Raw genomic sequence first — 15,787 nt, 5'->3', positions numbered from 1 at the left:
GAAAAGGTGGAATGTTTTTCTCTCTCTCTTTCTTTTTTCATTGGAGCCCAAAATAATCTGAAAGCTGGAGATCTTTATTTTAAATAATGTAAAAAAAATTCTTTAATTTCTTTGGATCTACAATTATTTAAACTTCACGTTCCTTAAAAAAAAAAAAAAAAAAAATCAACTTCAAAACCTGTTTAATTCAAATTATTTAGTTTATTGTTGAGCAGTGAAAAAAATTACTTTTATTTATTTATTTTTGCTTCATGAGTCCTTTTGACTTAACTTGGATTTCGACCCATCTGACCCCGGTGGTCTAAAAGCTCCATCTCGACGGGTTTTCTCTCAGAAATGGGATTTAATCATCAAATAAGACAGATTGACCACTTATTGTTGATCTATCGAATAAAGCCCCAGTAATAGCCTGTCGTAACAAGCAGTTAATAAATCAATTTATCAACTGAGTCCATTTTTTTCAAAGGGAAGTTTTACAGAGACTTTATCATCTTTGTTATTTATGGTTTTGGTTGGGTGTGTTTCTTATTTCCTTTTTATGTTTTTTTTATTTTTTTATCAGTATATATCTGAAAACAGTTCAGAACAACAATACTATCATTTATCGCAATAATTTCTGGAACAATTTATCATCCAGCCAAATTTGTTACAGTGGCGAACCTACAATAAAGTCCAATTAAATGAGTGTGTGGTAATAACGCGGCAAACCGGGAAAAAGGTTCTAGGGGAATTCATGTTTTTCCAATGCACTGGTATTTTTTACAGCAAAATGCAACTGAAAGGCTTTAATAAAATAGCAACAAGATCCCCCCTCTTCCCCCCGCCTTCAGTCTCTTTTTCCCCTCTTCTGAAGGCATCGTGCCTACCCCACTGCCCTGGTGGGGTAGGCACAAAAGCCCAAATTCCAACAATCTCCTCCTGGGAGCCCACAGTTGAAATCTCACATTTCCTAGAAGGCAGCAAGAGGAGAAACACCATCTAATGTGAAGAGAGTCTTGAGAGGTGGCTGGGTGTCAGGGGGTGGGAGGTGGTGGTGGTGGTGGGGGGGGGGGGGGTTATTGGAGGCGACGCCTGAGATGTTGTGATCCAATTTTCAGCTTTTCCTTTTCACCTCTGTTATGTTCATTGCTTGTTTAAACAGGCTCCCAGGAGACGGTGCAGCTTGGTGTGTAAATAGGATCTCTGTGGGCATAATGTGTTTGTATGTGGTCGTGAGGAATTTCTTTTTTTTTCCTTTTTCATTGTGCGTTATTCCACACAGATGACTGAAAATCCCAAGCTGACAGATCCTTTTCCCACAAAGTTGACAACGAGAGAGAGAGGAGGCGAGGGGGGGAGGGGGTTGAATACAACCTTGTGGTATTACTCTAGTACAGCATAACTATTACATACCTTTTCAGGGTCAACGAGAGGTTGACCTTACCTTGACCCAGGCTCATTTTAAGTCCCAAAAGTTATGAGCGCAGGAAATATAAGCAGATAAAACGGGATTGAAGCGCTCTAAGCTCATCTATCGCAGAGACCCCCTCTGTTCGGGCTTAGAGGCCGATTATGGCATATGATATTGAATCCTCTTTGGAGCGAGTGTGTGTACTTTCTTTTTGTGCAAGACTCGCCTGCACATAGGCGCCTGTATGGAGGGAACTCATTTGGGTGATGAACCACAAGCTGTTTGTGACCTTGCACTGGGGGTCTTTACATCCCCCCCCACCCTGCCTCCCCTCGTTGTGGGGTCAGGAGTTCAGGTGGGTGATAAAGTAATGACTTTCAATCAACATCAATCACTCACTCACGGGGCTGCATGGCTTCATCCGTGCAGCCCAGGTAAGTGAAAGCGAGGCAGAGCCTGATGTCACTCCTCGCTGCATGAAGCTCCATTATATTAATGTAACATCCTGATTATTTGGCAGAGGCAGAGGAAGCACCGGTCGGCGCTTTCTGCAGGAATCTTCAAGAATTTCTGCATCCAAGGACGGAGGAGAGAGGAACGGAAAACAGACAATTTTTTTTGCTGCAAATTTAAATCTGTAAGGTGTAAGGTCCATCTGTTTTGACCCGCTTTCACTCCTATAGCCTTGGATTAAACCTAGCGCAATTTAATTGAGTTGACCCACACCAGACGCCGAAGAGCAGCTACTGTCTGAATTCACAATGAGTTTTTGGACTGCCAAACATATTTGACAACTTCTTGATGTCAGTGAAGTGGATAAACTTATTACTAGCAGGGTAACGATTTTCCTTTATTTGTTTAACAGCTGGTGCTAGTAGTGCTTTGTCAAGATCCCTGTCAAAATATACAACTCATCAGAATTGAACAGTATCTAGCCCGCCTAAAACAATAAAACTGACGATGTGTAGATTTTATTTATTGCAAATGTTTTCAGCAGTGTATGTTTTTCAAATCAAACCTCTAGCTAATTGATAAGCTTTGACCTAGAACTACCCAAACCTCTGCCCTGATGATGTGCAAAAACAATCATAAAGGAAATTTGAACACAATCCACTGAAAGAAAATCACAGAGAGTTTAATTTGCTGTTTGCAAGCGACACATTAAACATGTGACCAGATGAGACCAAGTTAAGCTTATTAATTTACACTTATGAAAGGGCATGTGAAGCAGAAAACCAACACTACACGTCACCCTGAACTCACCGTATCCAGGGTGAACCACGGTGGAGGCGGAAGTATGCTATGGGAGTATCCAGTCAAAGTCCAGATCTCCATCTAACTGAGAATCTAGTGAGACTTAATCCTCAAAGGTGATCTGAGCCCAGTCTGACAGCGAATACAAATAGGGAAGCCGTTCAGTTTCAACGTGTGCAAACTTTGTAGAAAATATACGGTAGTCCAAAAGACCCATAGTGAAACACAGACGGAAAATCGAGGAGAGCTGAACACGTCAGGTTTTATTTATTTATTTATTTTAAATAAAATATGCAAATTTAGTATTTTCCTCTTCAACCTCTCCCACCTTTTGGTGCTCCATCACACAAAATCCCAATAAATATTTTTAAAGTTTATTGCTGTAACACGACAAAATGCGGAAATTTCAAGTGGTGTGCACACTTTGCGAAGACGCTACATGAAGAAAACCTAGCATCCTTTAAGCCCGGCCCTTAGAATTGAGCGCATTTCATTTTGGGAAATGTAACGTCGTTCCATTTATTTACATGTTTCTGTCATCAACAAGAACCTGGAGTAGGAACACAAGCCGGAGCGTCATGAAATGGATCTGGTTTCGGTGACAGCGGGCAGGGCACCGTTGTTTTAACAGTAAACACACAGCACGGGTCGACCTGACACTACACATACACACAGGAGGGTCATTAGCTCTCAGATGCAGGTGCACACTGACATAATGTCAAAGTGATCCTTTAACCTCTCACAGGGAACTCCAACACAAAATAATAATAATAAAAAAAGGGCTGAAATACTTATGGAACGCAAGATTTGTTTCATTTTATTTTTCTTTCTAACCTCTCACTATGCTTAAGTCTTAACTGGATACATTCACAGCTTAATAAAAATTGTCACCAGATGTAACCATGTTGACCACTACATCGTCGTCTCTAAATTTAAATTTCAAAAGTGCAACACTGATTTGTTTTTGTATTCAAACTCTCAGCAACCAGACTGGCTCTATATCCCTATTTGTGCTCCTCATATTTGTTTTATAGCCATGCAGCAATCCCCGGGTTGTAATTTCCTTTTTGTCCCCTGACTTACTTGTCTCAAAGCCTTTCAAGTGGCTAGGAATAATAATAAAAAATGTTAAAAACTCAACACGTTTAGCCTGGTTTCTGTCCGAGATAATGTCAATGTTCTTCGGGTTTGTGTTTTGCTTTATTTTTTATTTTGTTCTTTCAGATAAATTCACATTCTGCTTTCTTGGTTTTTTGTGTTGTCCAACGGCCATTCCTCCCTTCTCTCACGGGTACCCCCTTGCTTTTAATCTTCTTCTTAAGAATTATTGGCGGTTAGGCAAGCATTACCGCCACCAACCGGTAAGGAGTGTGGACTACATTTGCTTTTAATCAACCACCTGCTTCCTGTTTCAGCTCAGCTGGGCAGATCATCCCGGGATTCCAACCAGTATTTTTAAGTTTTTATTTATTTATTTAAGTAAAATTGTTTGTTTTCACCTCCATGCGTTTGGATCCTGCTCTTCACCACTTGAGGACAGAGATGTCTGGCGTTTTTGTAAGGCCTTTCCCCGTCCCACCATTTGACGTTAGCCTGCTCTGAGTTACAAGAATGAGTGAAAGGTGAGCTAATTTTAACAGTATTTTTCCCTGAAAATAGCAAAGTTATTGTTTATTTTGTATAGCGAAGTAAAACATTCTCGTTAGCTATCCATGTCTTCGTTAGCAAGCAGAAGCTAGCATACAGCTTAGTACCTTTACATGTAATATATGACGCATGTAAGACGTCATATGCTGCCTGGTCACTGTTCCGTATTCACAGATTCACCTATTGGCTGATTTTTCTATGAATTATGATAATTCCTTGCTCCTGATTGGCTGTACTCAGAGCGGAGAGGAGGTTAGCTTCTGCGGTAGTGCCAAGATGGCTTCCACCGTGGTTACAAATACGAATGAACATATATTTGGTGTTTTGAACTATAAAAATAGGCTACTATAAGCATTTTTAAAGGGGGCATCTCAAGTATTCGCAGCTCTCAGCTATTCGTGGGCAGATACACAAATGCTGTATTCCTGTTGCCTTTTGGAAAACCTTTTCAATTGTAGTTTACTGTTTAAAATGATAAAATTATCGAGCATAAAACATTACGAAATTGCTTTTAAGTAATTTATATTTAGGTACAAAGTCTAAAATATACGGAGCTCCTAAAGTGAGCATAATAAAGTTTATTTTTCCTTCAATATTCCTTTACGGCAGGAGTCATCAACCGTTTTGTAACCGAGAGCTACTTCAAGGGCACTATGTGACCTAAACAGTTACCAAATTGATACACATAGTTTACTTTTAATTTTATCACATAATGCTCTATCTAATTTTGGAATAGGTCTGTGGAGTACTTATGTGTTTGAGGGCACCATGTTGGTGACCTTTGCTTTAGAGGTGCTGTACAAACCCATTTGTTGTAATTAAACTTACTGAGTATTTAACTGTTCCCCATTTCTAAAGGCAGCCAACTCTCGGTTATGCTCTTAAAGCTATATAAAATGATGCACTACATAGTTTATACACATTTTAACATTTTATAATCTTTGGAACTGAAATCTTCAAAGCTTTTTGTTTATTTTTCATATATTATATATATATATATATAAAATACCCAATCAGTGGATGGTTGGACACACAAATATTTAGGTGGATTCACTTTTTAGATAAATGGATGTGGAACGAAATCTAGAAATACATACTTGCATCCATCTGCAAAATACAAAAATTCCACACTCACAACTCTTTACACATTTCGTATCCCCAGCTCGGGTCAACAGCCTTTGGCTTCCATGACGTTTCAAAGGCAGCATCACTGCCGGTTTATTTGCGTGGCTGGGCGAAGGGGTAGGCTCAGGGGTGGGACAGTCTTTACATACCCAAAGGTTCAGGTTGTGCTGGCTGTGTTGCAAGACATGCATGGAGACAGATGCCTGGTCATATCTCTGCTGCTCAGCTTTCACACGCAGCAGACTCCGGCGTCTCGCAGCGCCTGACGAAACCAAGAGATTATTGAAGGCTAAAAGAGACGCACATGAATCACTCAGCCTTTTTTTTTTTTAGCTCAGAAACCCCAGCATTTGAGGACATTTCTGCTTTTTAAGTTGACAAATAAAATTTCAAAATCCATTGTGATAGCAAAGAAATTATATGTTTATTCATATGATTGACTTGCCAAAAGAAAGTATTCGAAGCTGAACCCATTTTTATCATATTTCTGCCGTCTTTCTTCCTCCTCTTGATGTGGTGGATTGACGCGGGGGTGGGTTCTCCTGCAAGCCAGCCGAGTGATTCGCCCCCTGCGCCCGATTTAAAGCTGCTAATGTAAGGGTTGAGGAAAAGGCACATTACTGTGGCTCCGTGCCTCCAGTGGTTAAAAAGCGGGCTTGTTTTCTATTTCACATGAGCAAACACACATGTACATGTTTCCCTCCATCAGCCAGCTGCACCTGTTGCTGGCCGTCGATCAGTGGCTGTCAAAGCAAATCTGTGCGCATACATTTAGGGTGTTTGGGTGTGTGTGCTTAGGAGATGGGGGCAAAAACTGACTTGACAGCGACATATGAGGACCCCCTTTGCTCATAGGCTTCATTTGGTAAGACATTTATTTCATTTGTTTATCTAAAATAAATGAAGAGAAAAAAATGCTTTTTGAGTTTATTTTAGTACTCGGAAGTCTAAATAGTCATCTTTATTTGGTAATACTTGTGCACTGTACCTTGCAAAAGTTTTCCAAACTATTCAGACTGAGTACAACTCTTGTCCACTGTCCTCTTCAGATAGCCCCATGTGTCTAGGTTCTTAGATGTCCCCAATTTAGTTCTGGACATTGGGCTAGGCCACTCAAAAGCTTATGAATGATTTAAGGTGAAGAAAATGAATGTGTATTTGGACGTATATGTTGGGATTTATTAATTCCATTCACAGTGACACAAATCAGGGCTCGTCTGCAGTCTCACTTTTCCCCAGATGATCAGTCAATCAATGCAGGTTTTCCCCCAGTGTATTATGAGCCTGGCGGGCCACCAGGCTTTACTTATGCCCCCACCATGCTAAACATTGCTTATTTATTTAAGTATTTTTAAAAAGATTGCAGTTTTTAAGACTTTATAGTTGGTGTTCAGGTAGTTCTCTTCCAATGTTTTAGTAACACATGATTATGAAGTGATATTTTCAAATTTCCTGTCCACTTTAAACATCTTTTAATTCAAAAACACGATGGGCCGCTGGATGAATGACTGCCCTAGCACCCAACCACCGGGCTTAGCAAGTTTCTGGGGGAAACCTTGGGTGTTAGTATAAAATATTCTGGTTATGAAATTGCTTTGAAAAATGGGAGGGCTGACATCTGTGGCCATCTGAGTAATAATGAAGGTTAGAAGTGGAGCAGAGAATTTAACATTTACACTGAATGGTCCCAGGGTTTTTCACGACGTTTACTGGGCTTGCCACAGAGAACTTTTAAATCGCCTTCTAAGGTGCTAGTTTGTTAAGTCTCCTAGCTCTTGCACTCAGAAATGTCTTCTGACTCTCCTTTTTTACTGCCTAGCTAACCGTAGAAATGTTCACTTTATGAACTTGTATCCAAGCTGGAGACTATTTATTGTGTTGAGGTCACTCTTTCAGACATGGCATCATCGCTCTTTGCTAGCCTTCATATGTGTTCTCAGCTCCCTGGCATTTCCTTGATTTGGACCTACAAACCTGAGCAAAGGACAAAAAGAATGCGTAAAAATGATATATACCCTGGACAGGGTACCTGGTTATGGACATTTACCGATGGAAATGTCCTTTCCATCGGTAAGAAACATTTTACAAATCACACTTTTGTGAGTACTGACCAGGCCCTTATTTACAAAATGCCTATTTCATCTACAAAGAAAAGGAAAAATCTGCATCCAGTTATTTATCATCGACTATACGACCAGCCAGCCTCTGTTTCAGAAATAGCGGCCCATGCAAGCTGCAGCTCTGTAATGACAGAGAGTACTATAACCCCATCTCAAGCCATGTCATAGACCTGAGTGGCTTCCAAGTGTGGGCCCAAGTAGATCAAAGCCAAGCTTCTTTTTTTTTTCTTTCCTCATTTACAGAAAGGAAAACCTTAGTTTCCCCACATGCAATGAGTTTTGGCATTTTCGATCGGTGGCCCAGTTTAGCAAAGAGTGGATTGCTTTTAAGTGCCACTCCAAAGACTGCTGTTAAGACCCAAAGCAGTCAGCGGAATCATATTTTTAGACCTGCTTGATTTTTATTCTGGAGCTACATTTGTCACCAAACGGCGTATTTTCTAACGGGGGCAAACTACAATATCATCTGACTTCCTCATGTTTGCTGGCTTCATAACACTTTGACGTGAACGGATAGAAATGCTCGGTTATTAAATTCTTTGTTTCTTTTTTGCACCAACAGCAATACTTATTTTTCTCTTCTCCCTCTTACACCACAAATAGCCTGTATAGACAATCATATTGTCTCCTGAGCAAACAAACATCAAGTCTCCCTGGCTCTGTCATTACTTTGTTGCGTGTAATTAAAGTGTCCGCTTGGCCTTGTTGGCCTCAAGCTACTTGTCTTTTTGTCGCAGGGAAAGTTGTCACATTCCTCTCCTCCATGGCAGGACCACATCATTATGCTGTGAGAAAGTGTATGTGTGTGTGTGTGTGTGTGTGTGCGTGTCAGAACTCCGACGCTCTTTGTTTTTGACCGACCACAGTGTCTCTCTCCAATTTATTTAATGCAATCCCGCCCCACGTTTCCTTTCCGTCTCCCTCGCTCTTTACTCACTCCTCTTCTCTCCATAGAACAAAGAGAGGAAGTGGATTATTTATATCCCAGCTGTATTGTGTTATATTTAGCACTTAGGTTATATTAGTTTCTTTTTAGCCAGATTTAGAGCTGTTACGCCATCTGACTGGGAGGATTCGGCTGTTTTGGAGCACACCAACAATCCCTGGGCCTTGGGTGAACACATGAGCTGCAGGGTAATTGTATGTTCTCACAGTACAATCAGCTTGACTGTTTCCCTCCTCTCTTCCCTCTATTTATTACTCTCCTGTACTTTCTAATAGCCAGTCTCTTGTGTATATATAAAAGCATAGTGTCTTGATCAAGTTGGAGCACAATTTCTGTACTGCTGACCATTTTATTTTTCAACCAGACTTGGATTTGAAAGTCTGACCAAGTATGGAGCAATAAAGCTCCTCTCTCCATACTTATCCTTTTTTTTTTTTCAACAATTCGGCCTTTCCCCTGTGTAGCCAGAAATAAAAATAGACCACCATATTGTCCAGCGGTGGTATTTACGTGCAAATTGTCACTTTGTGTGAGTGCAAAATGCTTATTATGGATGCACAGCATCTATTTGAAATGATTGCAGTTTGCACATCCAATGGCTGGTCACTGTCGCTGGTGGCTATGGGATGAGCCTCCCTTTCCCACAATCTTTTTTTTTTTCTTCTTTTTTGCTGCACAGTGAACCCACAAACCTCCCACGCTTGCACTCACTAACTCCCCAACTAAACTCTGTTTAACTCGAATCAACCCGCTGACTTTGGGTTCTCAAATATCCCTGTGATCTGCCCATTTCCCATCTGTTTTAGGCCATTTGTAAACTGCAATTAGTCGTTTGAACAACACGGTACTGAAGTGTTGAGATTAACGTCGTTGTTTCTTGAATTATGGGACATGCTGCAGTTTGAGAGCCTTTAACTTGGCACAAATTGTTTTCCATACTACCTTTATGTAGACCTTAGAACCGAGAACAACATGGTAAATGGTTTGATGTATAAAGACTACTTTTACTGAAGGTGTTAGTAAAATCATGCTTTCATATTTAAACCTATCTGCTTTTTACATATTTTGTTTTTCTTCTTGAGTCCTGTTGGTTATATTTATACCTTAACTCTAAATTTTAAAATTGTTTTTGTGATTCGCATAATTTCCTTTACTAATAACTGCACAGGCAATGCGGACAACCATTTATTGGAGTTTTAGTCCATTTTTATTTACCATTAAATTTTTTTCCTTTATCATTTAATTTATATTTACATCCCACTTTCATTTTTTTCTCCTGTTTTATGTATAAATATTAAGTAAACAGGAATGTAAAACTGTTGTGGAAATCACTTTGACCACCTTTTGGTGGTCATAAAGTTATGCCTGACCAGGTTATAGACTTGTATTATTCATAAAAATGTAAAGATAAAGCTAAAGTATGTTGGGCACACATTTTTAAATGAGTTTGTATAACAAGCATCAAAACAGTCTCTAATTCATTCGCATTTGCTGTTGAAATTAACCTCAACAAGAAGAGCTAATTCTATAACAAAAAGCAAAATGGCTCTAAAATGGTTATTTAATGTGTTGCACTGGATGTGTATTTGTGTCTCCGCCAGGGACAGTAAGAGAAATCTCAGCGACGGCCTCGAGTCACGTGTTTTGTCCCAGTGAGACATCGCCCATCAAACTGTCTGGATCGGACACTGCCAGCGCCGCGGCAGGTACAAGATAAGATGGAGACGACAACAAGAACACAGAAAGGTGAAACAAAACCAGACGCAGGCAAAACTTTGCTCTTGACACACAGATAAGCAGTCTGAATTTTGAATAAAGTTAGAGAGCGAACTTGGAGGAAAATAAACAAACATGCAAAGTCACCAAGGAAAATCTCCCTTATAGCACATGACTTAATTGGTCAACATGAATTTGTAAAACATAAATCGATTGCCAGTGTAGCAAAGTTGAATGTTTATTTTAAAAAATATTTTTTATGAACATGATTTTTCTCACTTGTAAATGTCTACTGACAGTAAAAGCACAGCTAATGAATTGCAAAATGGAGAATATGGACATAAAATAGTGAGCAGAAATTCCAGTGTCCATCTTATCTGAAAGCTGGAACATTTCTAGTGTTTCAAATTATAGGTTGTCAAAATTGAATTCTCACCACAGAATGCCTTTAAATGCCACTGTATGTTGTTTTTGACCGCTCCTGGTCAAAAACAACCAATCAGTGCCAGGAGGAGCACCTCAGTGCTGTCAATCATCCTCCTGTATGGGCTGCTCTGTGCTAATAGGGGAGAAACAACTTACTGTCCCAGGACAACTGTTTATCTGCTGTGATCGGTGGCTATGCTAACTAGTCTCGGCTATCAGGAAGAACTTGAGGAGCGTGGGGAGATTAGCTGCACAATACACATGTATGATTGACAGCATTAAGACCCTCCTCCTGGCTCTTGATTGGTTGTTTCTCATTTCTAGAAAAGGCAGAGGATCTGAATTTGCTGCGGATTCTCGTATTGTCACGACACAGTGACAGTTTCAACAAATGTGTGGACACATTTGTTGTACATAGTTTCACTTTAATGTGTTGAGGACAGAATTTTACATTCCAGATGCAAAATCATCACTTTTCTGCAGTTTTTTCCACTAGGTTTTTATGTGCCTTTAAGATTTATATATATTAATAAAAGTTGTGAAAATGAAGAAAAAAGAACATCCAAAGGGAGTTTCACTGATTTGACAGAAATGTCCGCCTTTTAGCTTTACCTAAATTGTGAGTGAAACCACATTTTGTAGCCACACTTTGTACCTGGAGGCTTCTACTCCTCCTGGAAAAGGAGACGCTACACAATTGAATAAAGTTCGACACACTTCAAAAGCCCCCAGTAGAAGCTAAATCAAACATTTGGCCCAGCATTCCTCGAGTCGCCTTTCCAGGAATTTCCAGAAGTTTGGGTCTCAACAGCTGCTGGGAGTTAATGACAGGGCGGCCGAGTGCTGTGCATGTGCGGAGGAGATCTGAGGGTCGGTGGGTTGGAACCGGCCCCAAACTGGGGCCCCCTCGTCTCCTCCAACAGCTCCCTCATTTCTCTGTTATTGTTTTGACTGAGGTGGAGTTCACGGGAGAGAGAGGGGGGGTTCACATGGGGTAAGGGCCCGGCCATTATGTCTGGGCGTCTAGGAATCTAGGTCACGATTAGACCTCATCTTCTCTCCTCCCTCCTCTCTGCTTCTCGTGGCGGTTACTGCCAAGAAAGAAAAAAACAAAAAACCTTGCTCTTTAATCCTCACTACCTCCTTGTTTCGATCGATGTGCCACACTTCTTGCCTTTTTTTTTTTTTTTTTTTTATTCCTCTTTGCTCCCTGTCTCCCATCTCTCGCCGTGCCAAATGCCAGGCGTTTATCAGGCATAAGCAGCTGTCCCCTTTGCTCCGGGGAGACAAAGAGCAGCAGAGTGGAGAAGAGAGAAAAAAATACATGTAGAAAAGATCAAATACAGGGAGGGGATTCACCTGAATTTCCTCCTTTTTGAATTTGAAGTATATCATAATACGCATTTTAATTTCTGCACCCTGTGGCCGCAGGCGAACGCTGCAGATCCAGAGACGGACACACCGAGAGCGTCAACACATTAGGGAGTGGCTCTACAATCCTGAGTCGAAGGCCATAGCTGTCCCTGATGTGTCACAGCTCAAAGTGTTCAATAAAAACAAAAACATAACTCGGATATGGTGTTGTAACCTTCAGATGACAGCCTGACGTGTTGTGATCTCAAAGAGCAAAGTACCTCCGGAAGCCGGCAAACAAATCTAAACTTTACTCTGTGGGCGGTGAGGGCGAAATGTGTTTTTTTTGTTTTTTTTCTTCTTCAGTCACTACTTCTTTCATCTTTCTTGTATTGATAAGGGAATCGATGAGCCACTATCTGACCTTTGTTTCTACTTTGTCACTGGTTGTTTAGGGATCATTTGGGTTTAACATGACTAAGGTTTTTTTTCATCAGGAATGATACTCTGATTAAAACTGTGTGTGGATCTGAGGATAAAAAGCATGACCAGATATTTATGAAGCACTTATCTAATCATGTTTATTACCACAAAAATTTAAAACGATCCTGCAGCCAAGCCAACCGGCAGTGGCAGATTCTAGAAAACGCAAATGACATTTTGGATTTCCTTTTATAGCACCTTTTTAAGTATCTTAGTCACAATTTGAGTGACGTATTTAATCAGTTTTGGTTATTTGAATTACACTTTGTTTCAGACTGAAGTCGCAGATAAGACGTCCTGGTCTCAGTTTTGGCTCGACTCTAATAAAACCTGCTTGTGAACTGCGAGATTGTCAATTATACCCAGAGTGAGTTGTGCAGTGTAAAAAAAAAAAATTAAAAAAAATCCTAAAATTTGTATACAAGCTGCAAAACTGCATAATTGGCTCCATTTGGTTTAGGTTGCTGGAGGACATGCAGTACCCACCACTTTTTACTGTGCTTTTACTCTTTCTTCTCTCCATTAATGCATTAATTAGCTATTGCAAGCAGTAGTTTTAATGTCTTTTATATATATATGTATTTTTATAGAAAGCATACCTTGCCCAGTGCTTCTGTTTTCTTTTTGGGGGTTTTTTCAGTCTGCTTTCTGTTCTTTCAACACCCAAAAAACGATGACCGCTCATGCTGAACCTTGTTCTGCTCATGGTGGTTTTTTCCCCGTTTGGTTTTGTTGAGAGAGCATTAGTCCTTACTGTCGCCATGTTTTATCAGGATAAGATGCTTTTTAGCAGCTGGCATTAAATGATCCATTGAATTTGACAGAGATGATTTGGATCAACACAATATAAAAGAATCAAACTGTATTCTTCTAAGATTAAAAACTCATAGGGAGCCTCTAATTTTCATCACAAGTTGTTCTAATAGGTCCCTGCAGCCTGATTGGAATTTAGCAAGGCTTTGTCCCACATCCAGCCAGAAATGCCACACCTTATCTACAGGCTTCATCGCCATATATCTGATATCAACCAGAGGCCGTCTGTCTGTCTGTCAAAGCCTCATTCTTTGCATGCCTCTGTGTCTATGCAGGCAAAAGTCTGTGTTGATAGAGTAGATATTCCTACTCCGAGGACTTGGGAGTAGTGTTGCGTTTTACGGCAGGTAGAGCCTGCTGTCGTTCTTCAGCATCTGCAGGAGCCGCCCCTGCCGTTCAGATAAAGTGATGCCTATCGGGACGTTTAGAGAAAAGGTGACATGCATTTGATGGGTGCATTGTTGCAACTCACTGCTGGGGTGTAAAACACGGAGGGTACGCACACGCTCGTAACAATGCTGCTGTTTTTTTAGAGAAGAGGTGTGGGGGGGAGGTTAGAACAGAACTTGGCACACACATAGAACTCCCCTCCCACTGTTTAGATAATCCCCAAAGGAGAAATGAATCTGCCACCTCCTTTTAGAAGCAAAACCCTTCATGTTTGGCTTCTACTATTGTATATGTATGCAGCAGCTGTCATCTATCACCGTTTATGACATAGATGGGTGCATTGTTGCATACTAGGAAGGGGTATTTCTTTATTAGGAAATCTCAGTGAGTTTTGTAGAGTCACCAACGGTTGGTTCTTGGTCACACTGGGACAGAAATCCAGAGCTACAATGCATTCCATATTGATGTGTTTGAATGGCCCAGTCAAAATCTAAATCTGATCAAGAATTTCTGACAAGACCTTAATTAATATCCCACAACGCATTCTGACTTTCACTGAGATGTTTCGCAAAGAAGAAACACCTCAGTCTAAGATGTGCAAACCTGGTAGTCATGGTCCAACACGTTTGCAGCTGTATTTCTATTTGTAACCCTGCACTTTCTGATGCACCTTCTTGGTGCACATTTTATACAATTCTACCAAGTAAAATCCCAATATGGTTTTGGTTGTAATGAGAGAAAGTGGTAAAGAAAAGTTTAGTGGACATAAACACTTTTTTCGTGATCCTGTGTATAAAGTATTTCCCAATATTTACTCAATTCATATAGTTGTTTTTTTTTTTGCCAGAGCAACCTGTTTCTCTCCAATGGTTTTCTGGACTTAATCCAGTTAAAAGCCCTCATCTTAAGCCGACTTTATTAACCTCTTTGTCTCCAGTCACAACAGAAAAATATTACCCCTCCCCCCTACTGTCATAATCAAATTCCCAATAGGATTAAATGGAGTCATCCTGAATGTAATTGGATATGTGACATTATCTCTAAGAGTGGTCTGAGGCTGACCTGGGCACCTCAGCTACTGAAAGAGGATCCGGGGATGGCAAGTAAGGAGAATCCACCCTTCTGGACCGGTTACAAGACACGCCAGGAAGGAGAGATGATATCACTAAACCCGTTATCTCCATCTGGCCGTGTGTAAACAGAGAGCGGAAATGATAAGGGGGTATAAAATTTGATTGTAAGACATGAGTGAAGATAGTAAAATGCATAAACGCCCACACAGGTGTTTGTACAAACTGGAAGTTTGTTCTTTGGAAGTTGAGACGGTTGAGATGAAAGTTTCAAAACACATAAACTATTCTGCTCAAACCCCCACCCCAACAAAGAGAGAGAAAAATGACTGTGTTAGGTAAACGTCCACCAGTTAAACAGATTGGTCCAACACTTTTAGCTTTTAAGTGGCTAAAACACGTAAAGGCGGGATTAAGGTTCTGTTTTGGCGTCTCCAGTGTTTTGTGATAGGACGGATGTGGTGAGGAAGATAAAAGTCAACACACCCGTTACGTTCCGTTGCCAAGTGTGGTAGTCACAATCCTTCCTTGGCTGGTTTGTTCTTCAAGGGTTGGAGTGACACGTTGATGACATGGTCATTTGCAACCAGTCAAGAGTAGGACCCAATGTGTTATGAGGTTAGATATTGTAAACTTGAAGCCTTCACTTGATTACAAAGAGTTGAAAATAATGGTATGTGGAGACTTAGGAAGCAAATGAAATCTCCAGTTGTCCTGCTCTGCTAGCTTGGTTTTTGTACACTTATTTTTGAATTTTCAGAGGGAACTCTGAGGCGGCTTGTCTTTGTTGGTTAATGAATATTTTAATCAAGTCTAAAGTTATTTTGGTTAAATATTTTGCCTCAAGACTTTTAGGGAACATGAACATCATGTGGAAGTTATTCTGGTCTACTGAGACTAACTTTCGACCTTCATGTAAAGAACAGTGTTTGGTAGAAAAGCATTGCTGTATGTTAGTTACCCTGAACACAACAACCCAACTGTGAATCGTAGGAGATGATGGGAGCGTGCTCAGAGTTGGATGGAACTAAATGCGTAGATTGAAAAAGGAAGA

The 15,787-nt window shown here is 40.4% G+C and overlaps 1 protein-coding gene across 3 annotated transcripts in view; it reads left to right on the top strand.

The window, feature by feature from the left end:
* Window positions 1–3,982: 3,982 nt before the first annotated feature.
* Window positions 3,983–15,787, top strand: part of LOC114160960 (protein phosphatase 1H-like) — a 148,207-nt gene continuing 136,402 nt past the window's right edge. Inside the window, exons 1-3 of one of the 3 annotated variants that reach the window (XM_028043927.1) lie at window positions 3,983–4,005; window positions 4,185–4,266; window positions 10,084–10,228. The gene's annotated coding sequence lies outside the window, so the exon portion shown is untranslated. Of the gene's footprint in view, window positions 4,006–4,116; window positions 4,267–10,083; window positions 10,229–15,787 lie in introns of those variants that run through there. The other 2 variants (XM_028043926.1, XM_028043925.1) reach the window with 2 other exon arrangements.

This window comes from Xiphophorus couchianus, chromosome 17 (assembly GCF_001444195.1).
Source record: "Xiphophorus couchianus chromosome 17, X_couchianus-1.0, whole genome shotgun sequence".
Taxonomy (NCBI): Eukaryota; Metazoa; Chordata; class Actinopteri; order Cyprinodontiformes; family Poeciliidae; genus Xiphophorus; species Xiphophorus couchianus.
This window is presented reverse-complemented; position numbering and strand designations above follow the sequence as displayed.